This window comes from Cervus canadensis, chromosome 12, assembly GCF_019320065.1.
Source record: "Cervus canadensis isolate Bull #8, Minnesota chromosome 12, ASM1932006v1, whole genome shotgun sequence".
NCBI lineage: Eukaryota > Metazoa > Chordata > Mammalia > Artiodactyla > Cervidae > Cervus > Cervus canadensis.
The window spans coordinates 19,954,442-19,974,522 of record NC_057397.1 but is presented as its reverse complement, the minus strand read 5'-3'; the positions used below and the strand labels follow the sequence as shown (position 1 = coordinate 19,974,522).

General features: G+C 40.9%; 1 pseudogene; it reads left to right on the top strand.

Annotated features, from left to right (window-relative positions):
- Positions 1-12,063: 12,063 nt before the first annotated feature.
- On the top strand, positions 12,064-13,229 carry LOC122450925 (annotated as a pseudogene).
- The last annotated feature ends 6,852 nt before the right edge of the window (positions 13,230-20,081 follow it).

Below are 20,081 nucleotides of genomic sequence, written 5' to 3'. Positions count from 1 at the left end.
TCCATCAAGGCGGTGATGCCATCCAGCCATCTCTTCCTCTGTCGTCCCCTTCTCCTCCTGCCCCCAATCCCTCCCAGCATCAGGGTCTTTTCCAATGAGTCAACTCCTCGCATGAGGTGGCCAAAGTGCTAGAGTTTCAGCTTCCAGTGAACACCCAGGACTGATCTCCTTTAGGATGGACTGGTTGGATCTCCTTGCAGTCCAAGAGACTCTCAAGAATCTTCTCCAACACCATAGTTCAAAAGCATCAATTCTTCAGCACTCAGCTTTCTTCACAGTCCAACTCTCACATCCATACATGACCACTGGAAAAACCATAGCCTTGACCAGACGGACCTTTGTTGGCAAAGTAATGTCTCTGCTTTTTAATATGCTATCTAGGTTGGTCATAACTTTCCTTCCAAGGAGTAAACGTCTTTTAATTTCATGGCTGCAGTCACCATCTGCACTGATTTTGGAGCCCCAAAAGTAAAGTCTGACACTGTTTCCACTATCTCTCCATCTATTTCCCATGAGGTGATGGGACCAAATGCCATGATCTTAGTTTTCTGAATGTTGAGCTTTAAGCCAACTTTTCACTCTCCTCTTTCACTTTCATCAAGAGGCTTTTTAGTTCCTCTTCACTCTCTGCCATAAGGGTGGTGTCATCCTCATATCTGAGGTGATTGATATTTCTCCCGGCTATCTTGACTCCAGCTTGTGCTTCATCCAGCCCAGTGTTTCTCATGATGTACTCTGCATATAAGTTAAAGAAGCAGGGTGACAATATACTAGAGACTCTACTCCTTCTAAATTAATTTCCCTCCTTTAATCAATATCTTAAAAGTCTTTGATATAAATATATTATGAAAAATTTCCCTCATGATTGGAATTGGAAAATGGATTTTGAAATATTGCCCTATTTGTTACTTTATCAGGATATTCTGGAATAGGTTCAAATTGTCAGTGGGGGGCTTCCCAGTGGTAAAGAACCCACCTGCAAAGCAGGATCCTCAGGAGATGGGGTTCAATCCCTCGGTTGGAAAGATCCCCTGGGGATAGGAATGGCAACCCACTCCAGTATTCTTGCCTGGAGAACCCCATGGACAGAGGAGTCTGGCAGGCTACAGTCCATGGGGTCGCAAGAGTCGGACATGACTGAAGCAACTGAGTATGCATGCAACAAGCCAGTCAGCCCAAGTAGGGCGTTGGGAAATAGAGCAGGAAGACACTGTATACTAGTTGGAAGCCGAAGAACATATACATAGATAACACATTTTCAACTTCTAGGCTAACAGCATCCCCAGCATCTTCACAGATGCTGATCAGTGCTGTATTCAAGGTCCCCAACCTTTTTGGCAGCAGGGGCTGGTTTCTTGGAAGACCCTTTTCCCATGGACCAAGAGTGGGGGTTGGTTTTGGGGTGGTTCAAGCACATGACATTTATTGTACACTTCTGTTTGGATTTCCCAGATGGCACTGATGGTAAAGAACCTGTCAGCCAATGCAGGAGACAAAAGGGACACGGGTTCAATCCCTGGGTTGGGAAGATCCCCTGAAGGAGGGCATGGCAACCCACTCCAGTATTCTTGCCTGGAGAATCCCACGGACAGAGTAGCCTGGTGGGCTACAGTCCATAGGGTTGCACAGAGTTGGACATGACTGAAGCATCTTAACACACACATTGATTCTGTTATTATTATATCAGCTCCATCTCAGATCATCAGGCATTAGATCCCAGAGTTTGGGAACCCTGCTGTATACTGAATAAGACCACCACCCTCCAGGGGCTGACAGTTCAGGTAGAGGAGGTGGACTCCATATGGAATATGGAATATACAATGTGGGTCAGTGCAGGTTAAGTGACCAGCAGAGAGCATGCATTGTGAGGACTGCAGGAAAACCAAGATGCCCCATGGTGCTGAGCAAAGGAAGATGCATTCCTGGAGAATGTACCTTAACCGTTACTGCAGTAGGGTCAGTACCTGGTACACGGCAGGAACAGTAGTCATGGAGTGAATGAATATGTGGATGTGGAATTAAGCTGGGTCTTAAATAAATGATTAGTCAAACACATTTGGCCAAACTTTATGAATAAACATTTTTTATAAACCCTACAATCCTTTAAATGAATCTTAGGATTGATGAATTAGTCTAGTCTTCCCTCCTAGTTTCCTCTCAGGCATCTCAAGCACATTTGAAAGCTTTTGCCTAAAGAGTGATTATTGTGAAATATTAGAGATGGGTGTTGGATGAGTTTCTGTGAAGTAAAGGTTTCAGAACTATTCACAGCTCTGCATCGGAACTACCTGCTCTAATCTGAATAAAATATTTTAAAAGCGGTATTAGGGAGGTTGTCTTGTCATGAGAAACGCTGGGCTGGAAGAAGCACAAGCTGGAGTCAAGATTGCTGGGAGAAATATCAATAACCTCAGATATGAGGATGACACCACCCTTATGGCAGAAAGTGAAGAGGAACTAAAAAGCCTCTTGATGAAAGTGAAAGAGGAGAGTGAAAAAGTTGGCTTAAAGCGCAACATTCAGAAAACTAAGATCATGGCATTTGGTCCCATCACCTCATGGGAAATAAATGGGGAGACAGTGGAAACAGTGTCAGACTTTATTTTTGGGGGTTCCAAAATCAGTGCAGATGGTGATTGTAGCCATGAAATTAAAAGACACTTACTCCTTGGAAGGAAAGTTATGACCAACCTAGATAGCATATTAAAAAGCAGAGACATTACTTTGCCAGCAAAGGTCCGTCTAGTCAAGGCTATGGTTTTTCCAGTGGTCATGTATGAATGTGAGAGTTGGGCTGTGAAGAAAGCTGAGCACCAAAGAATTGATGCTTTTGAACTGTGGTGTTGGAGAAGACTCTTGAGAGTCCCTTGAACTGCAAGGAGATCCAACCAGTCCATCCTAAAGGAGATCAGTCCTGGGTGTTCACTGGAAGGACTGATGCTGAAGCTGAAGCTCCAATACTTTGGCCACCTCATGCGAAGAGTTGACTCACTGGAAAAGACCCTGGTGTTGGGAAAGATTGAAGGTGGGAGGAGAAAGGGACGACAGAGGATGAGATGGTTGGATGGCATCACTGACTCGATGGACATGAGTTTGAGTAACCTCTGGGAGATGGTGATGGACAGGGAAGCAGCCTGGCGTGCTGCAGTCCATGGGGCTACAAAGAGTCAGACATGACAGAGTGACTGAACTGAACTGAACAGATTAGAGAGGTTAAATAGTTTATTCATACTTCAGCTGGTAGTTTTAGTAGTCATGTAAGGATGTGAGAATTGGACCATTCAGAAGGCTGAGCACCAAATAATTGATGATTTTAAATTGTAGTTCTGGAGAAGATTCTTGAGAGTCCCTTGTACAGCAAGGAGATCAAATTAGTCCATCCTAAAGGAAATCAATCCTGAACATTCATTGGAAGGACTGATGCTGAAGCTGAAGCTCCAATACTTGGTCAACTGATTCGAAGAACTGACTTATTGGAAAAGACTGATGCTGGGAAAGATTGAAGGCAGGAGGAGAAGGGTGACACAGGAAAAGGGTGACACAGGATGACATGGTTAGATAGCATCACTGACTCGATGGACATGAATTTGAGCAAACTCCAGCAGATAATGGAGGACTGAGGAGCCTGGTGTGCTACAGTCCATGGGGTCACAAAGAATTGCTCAAGACTTAGAGACTGAACAACAGCAATGGCAAAATCAAAGAGGTTTATTGGCAGGAGACTTTGTTTTCACATTAGCATTGCCATATGTAAAAGATGCCAGGGTGAAAAGAAAATAATATAAAGGGATTTGGCAAACACATTATTGTGTTTATTTTCCATACTTTTATTTGTGGTTATTGCATTTTTGCTACTTTTAATATATTTGCAGTATCTTAGATTATGTATTTGCAAATGACAGCTTGAGGAAATCTTTCCATATAATGACACATCCCAAGCAAAATTATCAAAAGTTTAAATCAGCTCTTGAAGGCTTCAAGTTATTAAAATGGATGCAAAAATCAAGATGAACTTTATCCTGTAAAAAAACTAATGGATTAATTAGAGTCTTCAAATATCCAGTGGTTTGAAGGAAAATTAGAATTTTGATGCTCTGTCTTCAGGGATTATTTCATTTGTGGAGGTCAAAAGATTTAATCATTTGAATTCATAAATGCTTTTAATAACATTTTGCAGCAATAATGGAAAACAGGATTTAACAGCAATACTCACATTGTACTTGACACAACATCAGGAAGCAAGTCATCCTCTATGTTTAATCTGCAGATACTCTGGTTTTCATTAACTTTACAAGTGTTGCTTGATTGAGTCAAATCAATACATCCCCACAAATAGCGTTAATTTATATAAGAAGAAAAAGGTTTAAAAGATAATTTACTTTTCAGATTAATTCAGGTTAATACATTGTTTACAAAAATTCCAACTAGACTTTGAAAATAATTACAAGAATTTTGTAATGAATAACACTCTGTCAACCCCTTTCCTTGTCTTAAGCCATGATATGTTGAAAATGGTGTCGTTAAATATGTGGAGAATGTATTAATATATTCCAAAACAGTTGGAATATATAGTGCAAATTTTAAAATAACTGAAATTCACCTCTATTCAAGAACATCAGGTTCAATGTTAACTATCTTAGCTACGAAAATAATGATAAAGGACAAAATAAAAAACCCCTTCAAACCTGTGGTTCTTTGGTACCCAAGACTGTTGTGTGTTTTATATTTCCTGTTTTCCTGAATCACATATTTTCTCAGTTCTATTTCATAATTTGAATTTTCAGTTTTCCTTCATCATGCCCAGCCTGCTCCCTCTTTTTAGTGTGAAGTGCCTGCTTATCCCCAGCACTTACCTGTTTCTGTGTTCACCTAATATTAGTCTGATGGAGCCACCATATTGGCTCCCCATGCCTTTCATCATATCACTCATTCCTGGTGGTGGTGTTATTGTTATCTTAAAAATTATTTGGATAATTCAATGCGATTATGGGGCTTCTCAGGTGGCGGATCCCATCTGCCAATGCAGGAGACTCAGGTTCAATCCCTGGGTCAGGAAGATCCCCTGGAGGAGGAAATGGCAACCCACTCCAGTATTCTTGCCTGGGAAATCCCATGGACCTAGGAGCCTGGTGGGCTACAGTCCATGGGGTTGCAAAAATTCAGACATGACTGAGTAACCCCACACATATACATGTAATTATACAAAATGTGGATTTTATTCAGTTATTACCACACCTTCCAGTGTTATATAAAATGTTACTATAATAAAAAAAATAAATGTGCCGGACTGTTGTTGATCAGTCACTAAGTTGTGTCCAACTCTTTGAGACCCCATGGGCTTTTAGTCAATAACCGGTATATCTTTATAATAATCACTTTCTGCTTGTCCCTACAGCATATTGCAAATTTAGATTACCATATTCTTTACTGCACTTAATTCTGTTTAATTTTTTTACATTTTCCAAAAGTCATGCTTACTCTCATAGAAAATATATATATACTATTTGTCATATTGTTGTTATTGTTCAGTGACTAAGTCGCGTCTGACTCTTTGAGACCCCATGGACTACAGCACTCCAGGCTCCCCTGTCCCTCACTATCTCCTGGAGTTTTCTCAGATTCATGTCTACTGAGTCAGTGATGCCATCCAACCATCTCATCTTCTGCTGCCCCCATCTTCTTTTGTCCTCAATCTTTCCCAGCATCAGGGTCTTTTCCAATGAGTTGGCTTTTCAGGTGGCCAAAGTATTGGAGCTTCAGCATCAGTCCTTCTAATGAATATTCAGGGTTGATTTCCTTTAGGGTTGACTGGTTTGATCTCTTTGCTGTCCAAGGGACTCTCAAGAGTCTTTTCCAGCACCACAGCTTAAAAGCATCAGTTCTATGGTGCTGTCTTCTTTATTGTCCAACTCTCGTATCCATAAATGACTATTGGAAAAACTATAGTTTTGACTACAGGACCTTTGTCAGCAAAGTGATGTTTCTGCATCTTCATATGCTGTTTAGGTTTGTCATAGCTTTTTATTCCCCTGAAGTGCCAGACTAATCCTGCTTTTTAATCATCCACTTTAGCATTGCAAATGTATAGCTTGTGCTCTGGACATCTCTCTTCCTGGTCAGTCCTGGGCTGTGTGCTGGGCCCCCTGTACTGAGAGAGTCCACGGCTGCTCCCCCTCTTCCTGTCAGACTCTCTCTTTAAGTCTTCAGACTTGAAGGGAGGCTGCGGCTCCTCTCAGGGGTCTGGCAGCTTTTCTTGCCCCCAGGCTAGTGCATTAAAACAATTGATTTGTTTTGTGATGAAGAGAAAGATACTTAAAATGGAAAAAAAAGTAAACTCACCAAACATCTTAAAAATGGGAAAGTGGAGGTAAAAAGAAACTTGGGAAAGTTATAAATCAGGTTAATGATTCTTGAACTGTGGAAGGCAGAGAAGACAAGCTCAGAGCAAAATGTATGTTTGTGATTCTTTGCGACGCGGCACCCAGCCATGCAAGCTATGTTTGGAAGAAAACTTACAAATGAGGTCAGATGGTGTAGAGAAGGAACGGACATTAATGATATCTTCCTGCAAAGAACTTTATGGAAAAAAAATACAGAATTAGTTCTCTGACAAGGAGAGAAAGTCATTCAGTGGACTTCAGAATGACCGTGTACTCACATCATTTTTATAATAATGGAAATAAAGAGATTCTTTTCAGAAACCTGTGATTTGGAAGCATCTTTAAGAATAATGGTCAAAGGAAAACAACTACATAATCCACTTATTTGATTATTTCAAGGACACCTTTTTAAAAAATAATTATTTATGAACAAGATTCAAGCACAAATATAAAATAAACCAAGCATGTACAATTTAGATCAAAGTTAAAAGATATGTTATTCATGGAGAAGAGGTTAAAATTGGTAAAATTCATTTTTATATCTTTAATCTATATCTATCTATCTATCCATCCACCCACACAGTTTTTACATAGTCAAGTTACAGAAATCATTAGCATACTGTAAAACTACTACAGTGGAAAAAAATATGTGACTGAAATCAGGTCTATAAGAAGCAACTTATGATTTGGCTCATTCACTCATTTCTTCAGGAAACATTTACTAAGTGGCTTATATATGACCTTGGCAAGGCAGTGAGAATTGAATAGTAAAAGGACACAGTTTTGTTTTGCCTTATAGTTTTTTATTTTGTACTAGGGTATAGCCAATTAACAATTTTATGATAGTTCACATGAACAGTGAAGGGACTCAGCCGTACATATACATGTATCCATTCTCCCTCAAACCCCTCTCCCACCAGGCTGCCACATAACCTTGAGCAGAGTTCCCTGTGCTACACAGTAGGTCCTTGTTGGTTACCCATTTTAAATTTAGCAGTGTGTATACATGTCCATCCCAAGCACTCTAACTATCCCTTCCCCTCATCCTTCCCCTCTGGTTACCATAATTTCATTCTCTAAGTCTGTGAGTCTCTTTCTGTTTTGTAAGTTCACTTATATAATTTCTTTTTAGAGCTCACATATCAGGGATGTTATGCAATGTTTTTCTTTCTCTGAAAAAGCAGAATTGTGTGGTTGTAGGTCATATTCTAGATAGAAACAGAGGCAAAAACCTAGTAAACAATCATGAACAGATTCACAATGTGGTTAGGTTATAAATGCAGCAAACTTGGGGCGGAGGTGTCAGGACGTGACCAGCACCTAGTCAGGGAACCAGAAACCATGCTGAGGACATTTATACTCAGAATTAATAAAGAAGTTTATTAAAAAAAATAATTCAATGATCACTGAACTCAGAGTAATGGGTGAACAAATAATGCTAGTGAAAAGTGAGTGTTATCAATGCAGAACATTCGACATGTCATTTCAGATCACTGAATCCAAATGCCTCATCTTTTGCATGCTGGCATGGTAAAAACAAAAACGCAACTTCATTCCAGAAACATATTTCCTTGTTGGCATTTATATTCTGGCCAAGATGGAAGCTATGCTATTATTAAGAATACTGGATGGTTGGGAAGACTAATTATAACATTGGAAAAGAAAGTTTGGATTAGCAGCTTCCACTCACATACACTACACTTAAAATTTTTCACAGCCACATGACAAGGTCTCCACTGGTAAAGTGCAGGATTTCAAGAAAGCCAACCACATTAGCAAACTGAAGCTTAGATTAAATGTTACAATATTGACCTGAGAATTTTAGATTTGATATGCTAAGTTGCTTCAGTTGTGTCTGACTGTTGGCGACTCCATGGACTGTAGCCTGCCAGGCTCCTCTGTACATGGAATATTCCAGGCAAGAATACTAGAATGGGTTGCCATTTCCTACTTCAAGAGATCTTCCCAACCTAGGGATCAAACCCCCATCTTCTTCATTGACAGACAGGTTCTTTACCACTGTGTCACCTGGGAAACCCTTAGACTTGATAGCTCTTTAAGCAACCTTTTGATTCTTTATGTAGATGTTCCAGTTCATTTTAAATGGATCATATTAACAATTTTGTGACAATTTTATCCAGGTTCTGGAGCTTATATTGCAGTGGTCCCCCTCTAATCCTGCTGCAGAGGAGACTGTGGGTCCCCCTTGTTACACAGGTGGAGGCACAGGTTCAAGGTCCCTGCTTGGCCTTGTTGACACACGAATGGGATGCACCACCACTGTTGCAGGGTGTGGCTGTGGTGTGTAAACTGGCTCTTGTTAGCTGAGTTTCCTCCACTTTCAAGACTTTGGCAGTCATCTTTGCTTGGATTAGTATGCAAACAGGCAAAAAATCAGGAGAAGCAAAATATGTCATGATACCTGAGAAGAAACTTACTTGTCTATTATGCTGTGAGTTGAAGTGAGGTGAGTTGGAGAAATGGACACTGAAAAACACCTGTTGAATGGAATTAAGAATGTCTTTCCATGGAAAGTGAAGTGAAAGTTGCTCAGTCATGCCCAACTCTTTGTGAGGCCATGGACTACCCAGTCAATGGAATTCTCCAGTCAGAATCCTGGAGTGGGTAATCGTTCCCTTCTCCAAGGGATCTTCCCAACTCAGGGATTGAACCCAGGTGTCCCACATTGCAGGTGGATTCTTTACCAGCTGAGCCACAAGGGAAGCCCAAATTCCATGGAAAAGTAATTTAATTAAATTCAACTAACCTTGATTGAGCATGTTCTGTGCTAGACTGTAGGTGAGGAAAAATTGAAATATAGAAGAAAAGACCTAGCACTTGCCTAATTCAACTTAAATTGAGTAAGTGTAATAAAACAGTCAAAACATGACATGATACATAGGCTTGAAAAATTGTGTAGAGGTTCCCAGAGGATTTGCATTCAAATCATTGTATCTAACGCTTTGGGAAGATTTTATTTATTCTGTCAGCAGAGGTTATAGAGTAAAGAATGTATAAAAAGCAATCAAATAGAGTGACTAACTGTCACAAAATCATGGTGAAAGTTAGGCACTGAAAGAATATACAAGAGGATGGGGGGCACAGTTAAAAAACTGCCACCAGGATGAGGTAGAGGGTAAAGGACAGGGAATACGTCAGAGCAGGTGAAGATAAATAGTGTGGGCATCTCACACAGCCCAGTTTTCTATAGCATCCTTCCTTCATTTCAATAATACTTGGATACACCACTGTAGGAACCAGGAGTGGGTCTAATTTCCGTCAGTATTATACCAATATCAGCTGTCACCTTTTCCTGGACCTTTCCAGTAAGATACAGCTGTGGAATGTTTCAGAGTCAAAATGTCTCCAATGTCACAGAAAATTTAAAAGATCAAAGTTTAAATCAATTGTCTAGCTCCACGAACACAAATTGTCAACCTGCATTCAACTGATGCTGTTTTATCTTGAGATAAAACTGTGTGTTTTCCAAAAGAGGGGAAATTTGTTTCCAAGTGTAAATCTGATTAAAATGCCATAACCTTCTAAGCCCTTGACAAGTGTCATTAATCAATAACCTTTTAGAATCTGGAGATATGAGTGGTCCTTCTTGATACCCTAACCTATGGGGAAAATTTTTATCAAATATCTTAGATATTAAACATCTTTTTGTAAAATATAGTTCAAGATTTTAAATGTGTCTGGCTGTGTACTGGATCTAGAATTTTCATCTGCTGGGCCTGGGGCAGAGAGGGCTGTCACTGGAACTTAACACTCTCAGGAAACCACAGCTACTTACCTTCCCTCAGCAAGGCAGGTACCTTCCAGCTTCAAAAATGGCCTAGCCTCAGCAAGAGAAAGATGGTAACATGTTTTTACTCAAGAGGACAATCTTGTAATCTCAGTATTTTAGTAGAGAAAACGACTTAAAAAACCCAACTCATTCAGCTCAGAAAACCATACAGGCTCATTATAGACCACAAGCTGCATGGCAAACTTCACACACTGCAGAGCTTACTGATCATTAGAATTGATTAGTGTTGCTCATCTTTTAAAAAGCAATACTTTAATAAATCAGTTGGAGCTGTCTATTTAAATATAATGTTGCTTTTGTTACACCTTTCGGAAAATCCATGACTTGACTCTGAACAAAGATACATGTTTAAAACTCTTAATGAAGGTATGTATTTGAAACTATAGAACATTTGATTGAGAAAAGAACTGAATATTAAAACTTGAGGAATAAAACTGCCAAAGGGTGTACTGACAGTGAAGTGTTTGATTTAGTGAATTGTGTATCAAACTGCGTGCATGCATGGTAAGCTGCTTCAGTGTGTCCAACTCTTTGCGACCCCATGGACTGTAGCCCGCCAGGCTCCTCTGTCCATGGGATTCTCCAGGCAAGACTACTGGAGCGGGCTGTCATGCCCTCCTCCAGGGGATCTTCCCCACACAGGGATCGAACCCATGTCTCTTTTGTCTCCTGCACTAGCAGGCAGGTTTTTTTTAAACCAGCTGAACCACTAGGGAAGCCCCTAGGAAAGCCCCTAGGATAGACTATCATCTCTCACTTCACAGAACCTACTGTGTAATTCTAATTCCCAATGAGATTAAGATTTCCTTCAAAAAGCTAGATGGAGGTTGCAGTGGGAAATGATTAAAATTTGTGAAATTTCTAGCTTATGTATACCTGGCACACAGCAGGCATGCTCTACATGTTATTTCTCTTCCTCCTGACCCTGCTAAACTGTGTTCTATTTAGAATAAATTAGAAGCAGAACAGGGCAATTTGGGGGTCAGTGACTTAACTCTAAAGGTAAAGAGGAATTACCTGTGCAAATGCAAAATACACACCTCAGTAATTTTATAATCAAGTTATGAGTAGAAAATATACAGGCTTAGGAGAAACATCCAGGCTTGGCTGACCTGGATTTGAACATCCATCACATATTTACAAATTTTGTTGATTAACCTTGGGTAGATCAATCTACCCAAGGTTTTTGCCTGGATAGATTTTTGCTTAGTTGCAGTTTATCTATATAAATAGACATTTGATGACGCTATCAACATCAGGGAGGAGTTGGACAAATGCTCCCCGAGGGCTCCAGTCTGACTCCATTCTGTTGGTTGATGCCACCGAGGTGCACCAGAATCCTGGTACAACTGTAGAAATGCAAGATGAGATGGACAGACTGCAAACAAGCATACAGAACACAAAACAGGTGCACCAAAATGAAGGTCAGGTTAGAAGGTTTAGCTCCAAACCACTGACTAGAGACCGGCTTGGAACACAACTGTTTCACTTTTGTAAAAAAGTGTTGTGTCTCAGGTTCTCTATTAGAATTTCCCGACTTGATGATATATTTTGGTCAATAAGAAGAGTAGTACACCCCTCACTAGGCATGTGACTGATCTGGCAAACATTTCCTGAGGTTGTTGTCATTGAAAGTGGTGTCACTCTCAACGTAAAAAGAGAGATCAGTTTGCAAAATTATAGTGCCTTAAATGAAGTTATAACATGAGCGCTCTGTGTAGAAGGGAAATCAGTATTCCAAATGGTAAGGCTGTCAACAGTCACATTTCATGAAAGAAGAATGAAATATGCATCATATTTTCACATCTGGAGAAACTGTGCATCAAGAAGACTCACGACTGGGATGTCTATGGTGGCAAAGGTTCAGGTTGCATGGTGGGAGGCGGATGGGTGAGGGCCGCCGGAGGAGCGGCAGCTCTGCTAAGCGTGATCCCGAAGATAGGAGGTGCCTTAAGAACTGGTGAGGATGACAACGAGCTGATAGACAATCTGAAGGAGGCTCAGTGCATCTGCTCAGAGCTGGTGGTGCAGGCTTTCTGAGCTACTGACCGTGCAGACTACTACCTTGAAGAATTTAGAGAACGCATGTAAAGACTTGGCATGGAAGCACAGCAACATCCACCTCTCTGCTCCATGCATCTCCTCGGAGCTGATGGAGGCCGTGGACCTGTAGCCTGGCCTTTCCTTCTTGAACCTGGACAGCGGCACTGGCTACCTCAGCTCCATGGTGGGGCTCATCGTTGGCCCCTTTGGTGTGAACCACGTGGTAGAACTCCATTCAGATGTGACAGAGTAGGCAAAGCAGAAGCTGGACTTCATCAGGACAAGCGACAGCTCTGACAAGTTTGACTTCTCTGAACCCTCCTTCATTACTGGCAATGGCCTGGAGATTTCTCCAGGTTGTTCTCAGTATGACCAGGTGGAATGCGGGGCGGGCATGCAGAAGGAGCAGGAGCAGTAGACAAAGAGTCTTCTCAAGGTTGGGGGCATCCTGGTCCTGCTGCTGCAAGAGAAGTAACGAAGATAACACTCACTGGCCCTTCCGCTTCGGAAACCAAGAAGCAGGTTTCTTGGTTTTTCTTGGCTGTCTCCTCTGCTCCGCTGATCTAGCCCTGCCAGCCAGTCAGGGAAACTGAGGCTCCTCCAGTTACGTGATACCCCTGGTGGTTCACAGCCTCCAGGACCTGGCGCGCGTCACCATCTGGGGCACCGTTAAGAAGATCATTCACCAGAAAGCAGGGAACAGAAGCGGGAACAGACTGAAGAACACTCCCAACTTTAAATGAAGGAGAGTTTGCTGCCGCCGAGTGGAAACGGTTGTCTTTTTGGACAAAGAGGTCTTCGCCAGTCGGATCTCCAACCCCTCTGATGACAATGGCTCTGAAGATCTGGAGGAGGAGTGGAGGGGAAAGAAGAGGTGACCACCCCTGCCGGACGCCAAGCCTGAGCCCCCGGTGAACTTCCTGCATGAGAAGGTCCTGAGCTTCCCTCTGCCAGATCCCCTGAAGTACTGCCTGCTTTATTACAGAGTAAAGTAGGTCTGTGGTCCCGGGGAGGAGGCCCAGCCTGCCTGGAGCACCACCCGCGCAGGTGCGCTGGGGAAGCAGGGGCTCGGCTCTGCATCCAGTCTGTCCTTGACTGTCCTCTAAAGCACTTCTCCCTCTGTCTGATTTCTGTGAACATAGCCTACAAGGTAAGATGCAAGGGAGAATGTTTTCTCAAATGGATGAGTGCCCTGGAGGAGGCGCTGACTTCAGGCTCTCAGTAAACACTGAGGTCTGTGTGCGAAGGTAGCCGGGAGACTGTTCCTTTACGCGAGGTACACGTGTCTGAATCAGAAAGGAAAACTGAAATTGAAATTAACCTGTGTTGCTTATAAAATGTGAGACAGGAAGCACAGGTTTTTATGTGTATAAAATCTTTTCTGAGTAGGACACGCCTATGTCCAAGTTTGAATTTTACAGTATCTACCTCCTAATTACTGGCGCTGAATTTCACTAAATCTTGCAGTTATCTGGAGCCAGGAGGCACTGAAAAGCTCCTTTATTTTAAGTAAAATAACAAAATCTTAAGTGAGTTGTCAATTGTAATTTAGAGAAAGAAAAACTGTTGGGGAGAGGAATGAAAGTATGAAATTGCCAGATGTCTTTGTGGAATTGCAGAAGAATTCCACGGAATTTTTTGTGACACCTCTGTTACCTTTAAAAGAATCGGTGTTGAGTAACACCCTCAAAGAAAATCCTGAAGAAGGATATCAGTGTCGTGTGTAAGAAAGAAGCTACATTGTTTGTGCCGCGGTGACAGAGATGATCATTTACTCAACTTTGAGTTGAGGTGTCTGAGGTTCCATCTTTGGAGCAGGTAGAAGGTACTGGTAACAGGAAGTGGATTGGGGATGATGTGGTTGGCCCGTGGAGTTTTCTTTTCAATTGGCTATTTTTCTGTAATCACATTACAGTACTGACTCATAGATTTTATCTTTTACAATTCTGGAGAAAAAGATTTGTTAGTTTTGGAATTTTTTTGAAGAACAAATGTAAATGATCAGTAGCTCTATTGCACTAGAATGGCTTCACTCACAGTGATATGTGCAGTCCATCTTCTCCAGGCCTGGGTGTTGAGAGCTTCCTGTCTTATCACATCCCGGGTCTTGAAGCAGAGGCCATCCTGTTAGTCAGGTGGCAGGATGTTTACAGGTGACACTGCTTCTTCCAAAACATAGGTTCTTGTCAGACTTTTCAATTTTATCCAAAGGCTAGTATGAAATGCTAAAAGTAAATCCAAAACCAGAGTGCTGATGGAAGATTAATCATCCAGATTTTACAATTAATTTTATCCCTTAGCTTCTCATGTGTTGCTGGAGTTCAGTGCCTTTGTGGTTTCCCTAACTTCATTGAGTTCTAATATTTTTTCCATTTATGCTTTTTAAAAAATTAACTGAATCATTTTATCACAGAATACTGTGTGCATGCAAAGCTGGGGAAATGTGTACAGTACCCTGAATTGGTACAGTTAAGCTATTGTAAAGAACGTTTCTTTATGACTTTGCTCACCTGCCTTTCACTGGAAGTCAAGCCTCATTCTCTCAGAGACAGAATCATGAGGTGAGTTTACTTGCTAAGGCTTCTATTTGCAGATCTAATTGACCCTATTCTAATTCACTTGTAGAGACCTCTGCAGCACATGGGCATTTTTGGACATAATGTTAAATAAGTGATATCTGAAATCTGTTATTATTAGATGGCTTGATTACATTTTTTTCTATCATTGTATATGTGTTTCCCTATTTTTTCAACCACATTTGCCTTTACACTGGATTGTAAAAACTCTTCACAATGCATAAGACAATATTTTCCCCTATATATGCTAAACCTTTCCTAACATTCCTAACATTTCAACAGTATGTGAACTGAGAACTTCCAGATGTTCAACTTGAATTTAGAAAAGACGGAGGAACCAGAGATCAAATTGCCAACATCCATTGGAGCATCAAAAAAGCAAGAGTTCCAAAAAGACGTCTACTTCTGCTTTATTAACTACGCCAAAGCCTTTGACTGTATTGATCACAACAAACTATGGAAAATTCTTAAAGAGTTGGGTATACCAGACTACCTTACCTGCCTCCTGAGAAATTTGTATGCAGGTCAAGAAGCAACAGTTAGAACTGGACATGGAACAATGGACTGGTTCCAAATTGGGAAAGAAGTACGTCAAGGCTGTATATTGTCACCCTGCTTATTTAACTTCTATGCGGAGTATATCATGCAAAATGCCTGGTTGGCTGAAGTAGAAGCTGGAATCAAGGTGCCGGGAGAAATATCAATAACCTCAGATATGCAGATGACACCACCCTTATGGCAGAAAGCAAAGAGGAACTAAAGAGCCTCTTGATGAAAATGAAAAAAGAGAGTGAAAAAACTGGCTTAAAACTCAACATTCAAAAAACGAAGATCATGGCATCCAGTCCCATTACTACTTGGCAAATAGATGGGGAAACAATGGAAACAGTGACAGACTTTATTTTCTTGGGTTCCAAAATCACTGCAGATGGTGACTGCAGCCATGAAAGTAAAAGACACTTGTCCTTGGAAGAAAAACTATGACCGACCTAGATAGCATATTAAAAAGCAGAGATATTACTTTGCCAACAAAGGTCCATCTAGTCAAAGCTATGGTTTTTCCAGTAGTCATGTATGGATGTGAGAGTTGGACCATAAAGAAAGCTGAGTGCCAAAGAATTGATGCTTTTGAACTGCGGTATTGGAGAAGACTCCTGACAGTCCCTTGGACTGCAAGGAGATCCAGCTAGTCAATCCTAAAGGAAATCAATCCCGAATCTTCGTTGGAAGGACTGATGCTGAAGCTGAAACTCCAGTACTTTGGCCACCTGATGCGAACAACTGACTGATTGGAAAATAACCTGCTGCTGGGAAAGATCGAAGGCAGGAGGATAAGGGGATGACAGAAGATGAGATGGTTGGATGACATCACCAACTCCATGGACATGAGTTTCAGTAAGCTCTGGGAACTGGTGATGGACAGGGAAGCCTGGTGTGCTGTGGTCCATGGGGTTGCAAAAAGCTGAAAACAACTGAGCGACTGAACTGAACTGAACATTTTGTATTTGCATGTTGGTTTGTGACTTTTACACCAGAATCTTGCTAAATATATATATATATATGGTATATGATATGTGAAATAATTTGGTGTTGATCTATATTATAAATATAAAGGGGAATCATCAGTGAGCTTCCCCGTGTATCCGCACCTTTTTCTAGAGTTCAGTATGAGGCACTGCTTTCTTTTTTTAAAAAAAGATGAACTATATATAGTTTGTATTGCCTGCAAGCTCTACACTGTAAGCCATAGACATTGGCTGACTTTTAGGTTTTGAATAGTCTGTAATTCTAAATGTGATTTTTGTTTTGAAAGTAGTTAAGCCATAGACATGTGCAAAACAAATAACAAACTTTTAAATATTAAGTATGTCATATAGAAATCATCTGTGTACTTAATATTTTTGCCAGTCTGGAGCTTTCAGGAAATTAATGCAAGAAATAGGAAGCAAAGACTTTAATGAGCTGATATACAAAAGATATCAATAAAGGTATTTAAGACACACACACACACACACACCCCCACCCACACACAAGAAGACTCATGACTTCAGCATACAAAGGCTCATTTTTCTCCTTCAAAATAAGGAGTCTAGAGAAGGATATGAAAAGTTGGTGTGATGGCTACATAGACATCAGGGACCCAGGCTTGTAACATCATTTTTACATAGCATCATCCTTGGCATCCTTCTCAGCATCATTCTTTATACAGCATCATTCTTAACACCAGTCTTAGTATCATTCTTTGCATCATTCTTAGTGCTATTATGTATATAGCAGCCAGAGCGATCTTTGTTTGCTTTTTAAACTAAAATACACTTTATTGAGATGCATTTGTTTTTCTCTAATATCTTTTTTCTGCATATCAAAATCCCTTCCATAATGTTATATTTTATTTAATCACTGTGTCTTCTTAGGCTACTCTGGCCTTTGCCGATTTCTCAGGTACTTGGTGAAAGGTCCCTCAGTTTGTGTTTGTCTGGTGTCTTCTCAAAGTTAGCCTGAGGTTTTGTGTTTGGGGGAGGAAGCTGACAGAGGGAAGTACAATTCTCAACACATCATGTGTAAGTTACGTTCCAGCAACAGGATTTATCGTGAATGATGTTGACCTTGATCTCCTGGCTAGGGGGTGTTTACTGGTTTCTCCACGGAAATGTTAACTCCCTCCCTTCTCCTTCACACTGTATTTTGGGAGGCAGATTACCACAGATGCAGACCACAGTTCAAGGTGTCCCACCTCCTTGTGGGGGGAATATCTATATTAATTTTTAGGTATTCTCTATGGGCTGTATATTGTCACCCTGCTTATTTAACTTATATGCAGAGTACATCATGAGAAACGCTGGGCTGGAAGAAGCACAAGCTGGAATCAAGATTGCTGGGAGAAATATCAATAACCTCAGATATGCAGATGATACCACCCTTATGTCAGAAAGTGAAGAGGAACTGAAAACCTGCTTGATGAAAGTGAAAGAGGAGAGGGAAAAAGTTGGCTTAAAGCTCAACATTCAGAAAACTAAGATCATGGCATCTGGTCCCATCACTTCACAGGAAATAGATGGGGAAACAGTGGAAACAGTGTCAGACTTTATTTTTGGGGGCTCCAAAATCACTGCAGATGGTGATTGCAGCCGTGAAACGAAAAGACACCTACTCCTTGGAAGGAAAGTTATGACCAACCTAGATGGCATATTAAAAAGCAGACATTACTTTGCCAACAAAGGTCCATCTAGTCAAAGCTGTGGTTTTTCCAGTGCTCATGTATGGATGTGAGAGTTGGACTGTGAAGAAAGCTGAGGCCGAAGAATTGATGCTTTTTAACTATGGTGTTGGGGAAGACTCTTGAGAGTCCCTTGGACTGCTAGGAGATCCAACCGGTCCATCATAAAGGAGATCAGTCCTGGATGTTCACTGGAAGGACTGATGCTGAGGCTGAAACGCCAATACTTTGGTCACCTCATGCGAAGAGTTGACTCATTGGAAAAGACCCTGATGCTGAGAGGGATTGGGGGCAGGAGGAGAACGGGATGACGGAGAATGAGATGGCTGGATGGCATCACTGACTTGGTGGACATGAGTTTGAGTAAACTCCGGGAGTTGGTGATGATAGGGAGGCCTGACGTGCTGCGATTCATGGGGTTTGCAAAGAGTTGGATACGACTGAGTGACTGAACTGAACTGAACTGATGGGCTGCTTTTGCTTCTAGACCATTTCAGTGGGCAGGGCTAGGATATAAGCCTGCATGTTAATTGTGTGTGTGTGTGTACATATCCCACTAGTACTTGAATCAAGCTGATGGTTCAACTATGTCCCGACTCCAAGCCAGGCATCCATAGGTCATTCTATCCACCCCCCTTGTTTATCTCTCCAGGGCCATCTTCTAAATACATAATTCAGAAAATTCCTCTTTGTTTGAAATCTATGGGCCTTCTCACCTCAGGATAAAAATTTAAACTTATAACTCTGGTCTACAAGGTCTTGTACTACACAAATGTGCTGAATTCATCATTTATTTTCTTAACAATTAAAAACCATCTTTACTATCTGTGGGAGAATAAGGAACTTCCCCATAGCCATTTCTTAAAGATTGTGATGAAAAAACAGTTATATAATAAGCGCTATGTTCATTTGTTTGAACTGCAAATTTAAAGCCAAATATATTTTGTTAATATTTAATCAATTAACATTTAGTCAATTATTATCTATCACACTGGTGGTGTATTAATGTAAACATAAAATAATATTAAATTTGAAGTAAAGTTTCTCAAACATTTGGGATAAGTTAGTCATGTTTTTTCAACACAAGAGACAACAAATTTAAGAAAAAAGCTGTTTTGTTGTTGTTCAGTTGTTAAGTGTTGTCCGACTCTTTGCAACCCCATGGACTGCAGCATACTGGAGTTTCCTGTCCTTCACTATCTTCCAGAGTTTGCTCAAGTTCATGTCCACTGAGTTGGTGATGCCATTCAACCATCTCATCCTCTGTTTCCCCCTTCTCCTCCTGCCCTCATTCTTATCCAGTATCAGAGTCTTTTCTATTGAGTCAGCTCTTCACATCAAGTGACCAAAGGCTTGGAGCTTCAGCTTTAGCATCAGTCCTTCCAATGAATATTCAGGACTGATTTCCTTTAGGATTGACTGGTTGGATCTCCTTGCAGTCCAAGGGACTCTCAAGAGTCTTCTCCAATACCACAGTTCAAAAGCATCAATTTTGTGTGTGTGTGTGTGTATGCACCCAAACACACAGTCATATCATGAAGCTATACAATGAAGTTCTTGACACTCATATCTACATCAAGCTCAAGAGAGGGCTTGAACAATAAATAAAGTTTAATGTGTCATTAGGTTCTCTAACAAATCTTTATTAGGGTGGACATTTCTAATTCAGAGTTATATTTTCAGGAAGAGAATGCTGGGACCTTTGTTAAACAGGGAACAGGAAAGTGGAATCTCAGAATTGCCTTTGACAACTAATAAGACATTTTTCGCATTAGATAAATAAATAAAGCCTAAAAGTTGGAAGTTTAAAAATTAACCTTGGAAAAGGCAAATAAAGGATTTCCTATCTTTTCTTTGGTTTTGTTCACCCCTGGAATAGATTTCTGATTTTCTGTTGTTGAATTTAGATGTGGTTTTTAAAAGACATAATAAGTGGGTAGATTGACATGAGTTTGAGCAAGCTTCAGGAGTTGGTGATGGACAAGAAATCCTGGTGTGCTGCAGTCCTTGGGGTCACAAAGAGTTGGACATGACTGAGCGGCTGAATTGAACTC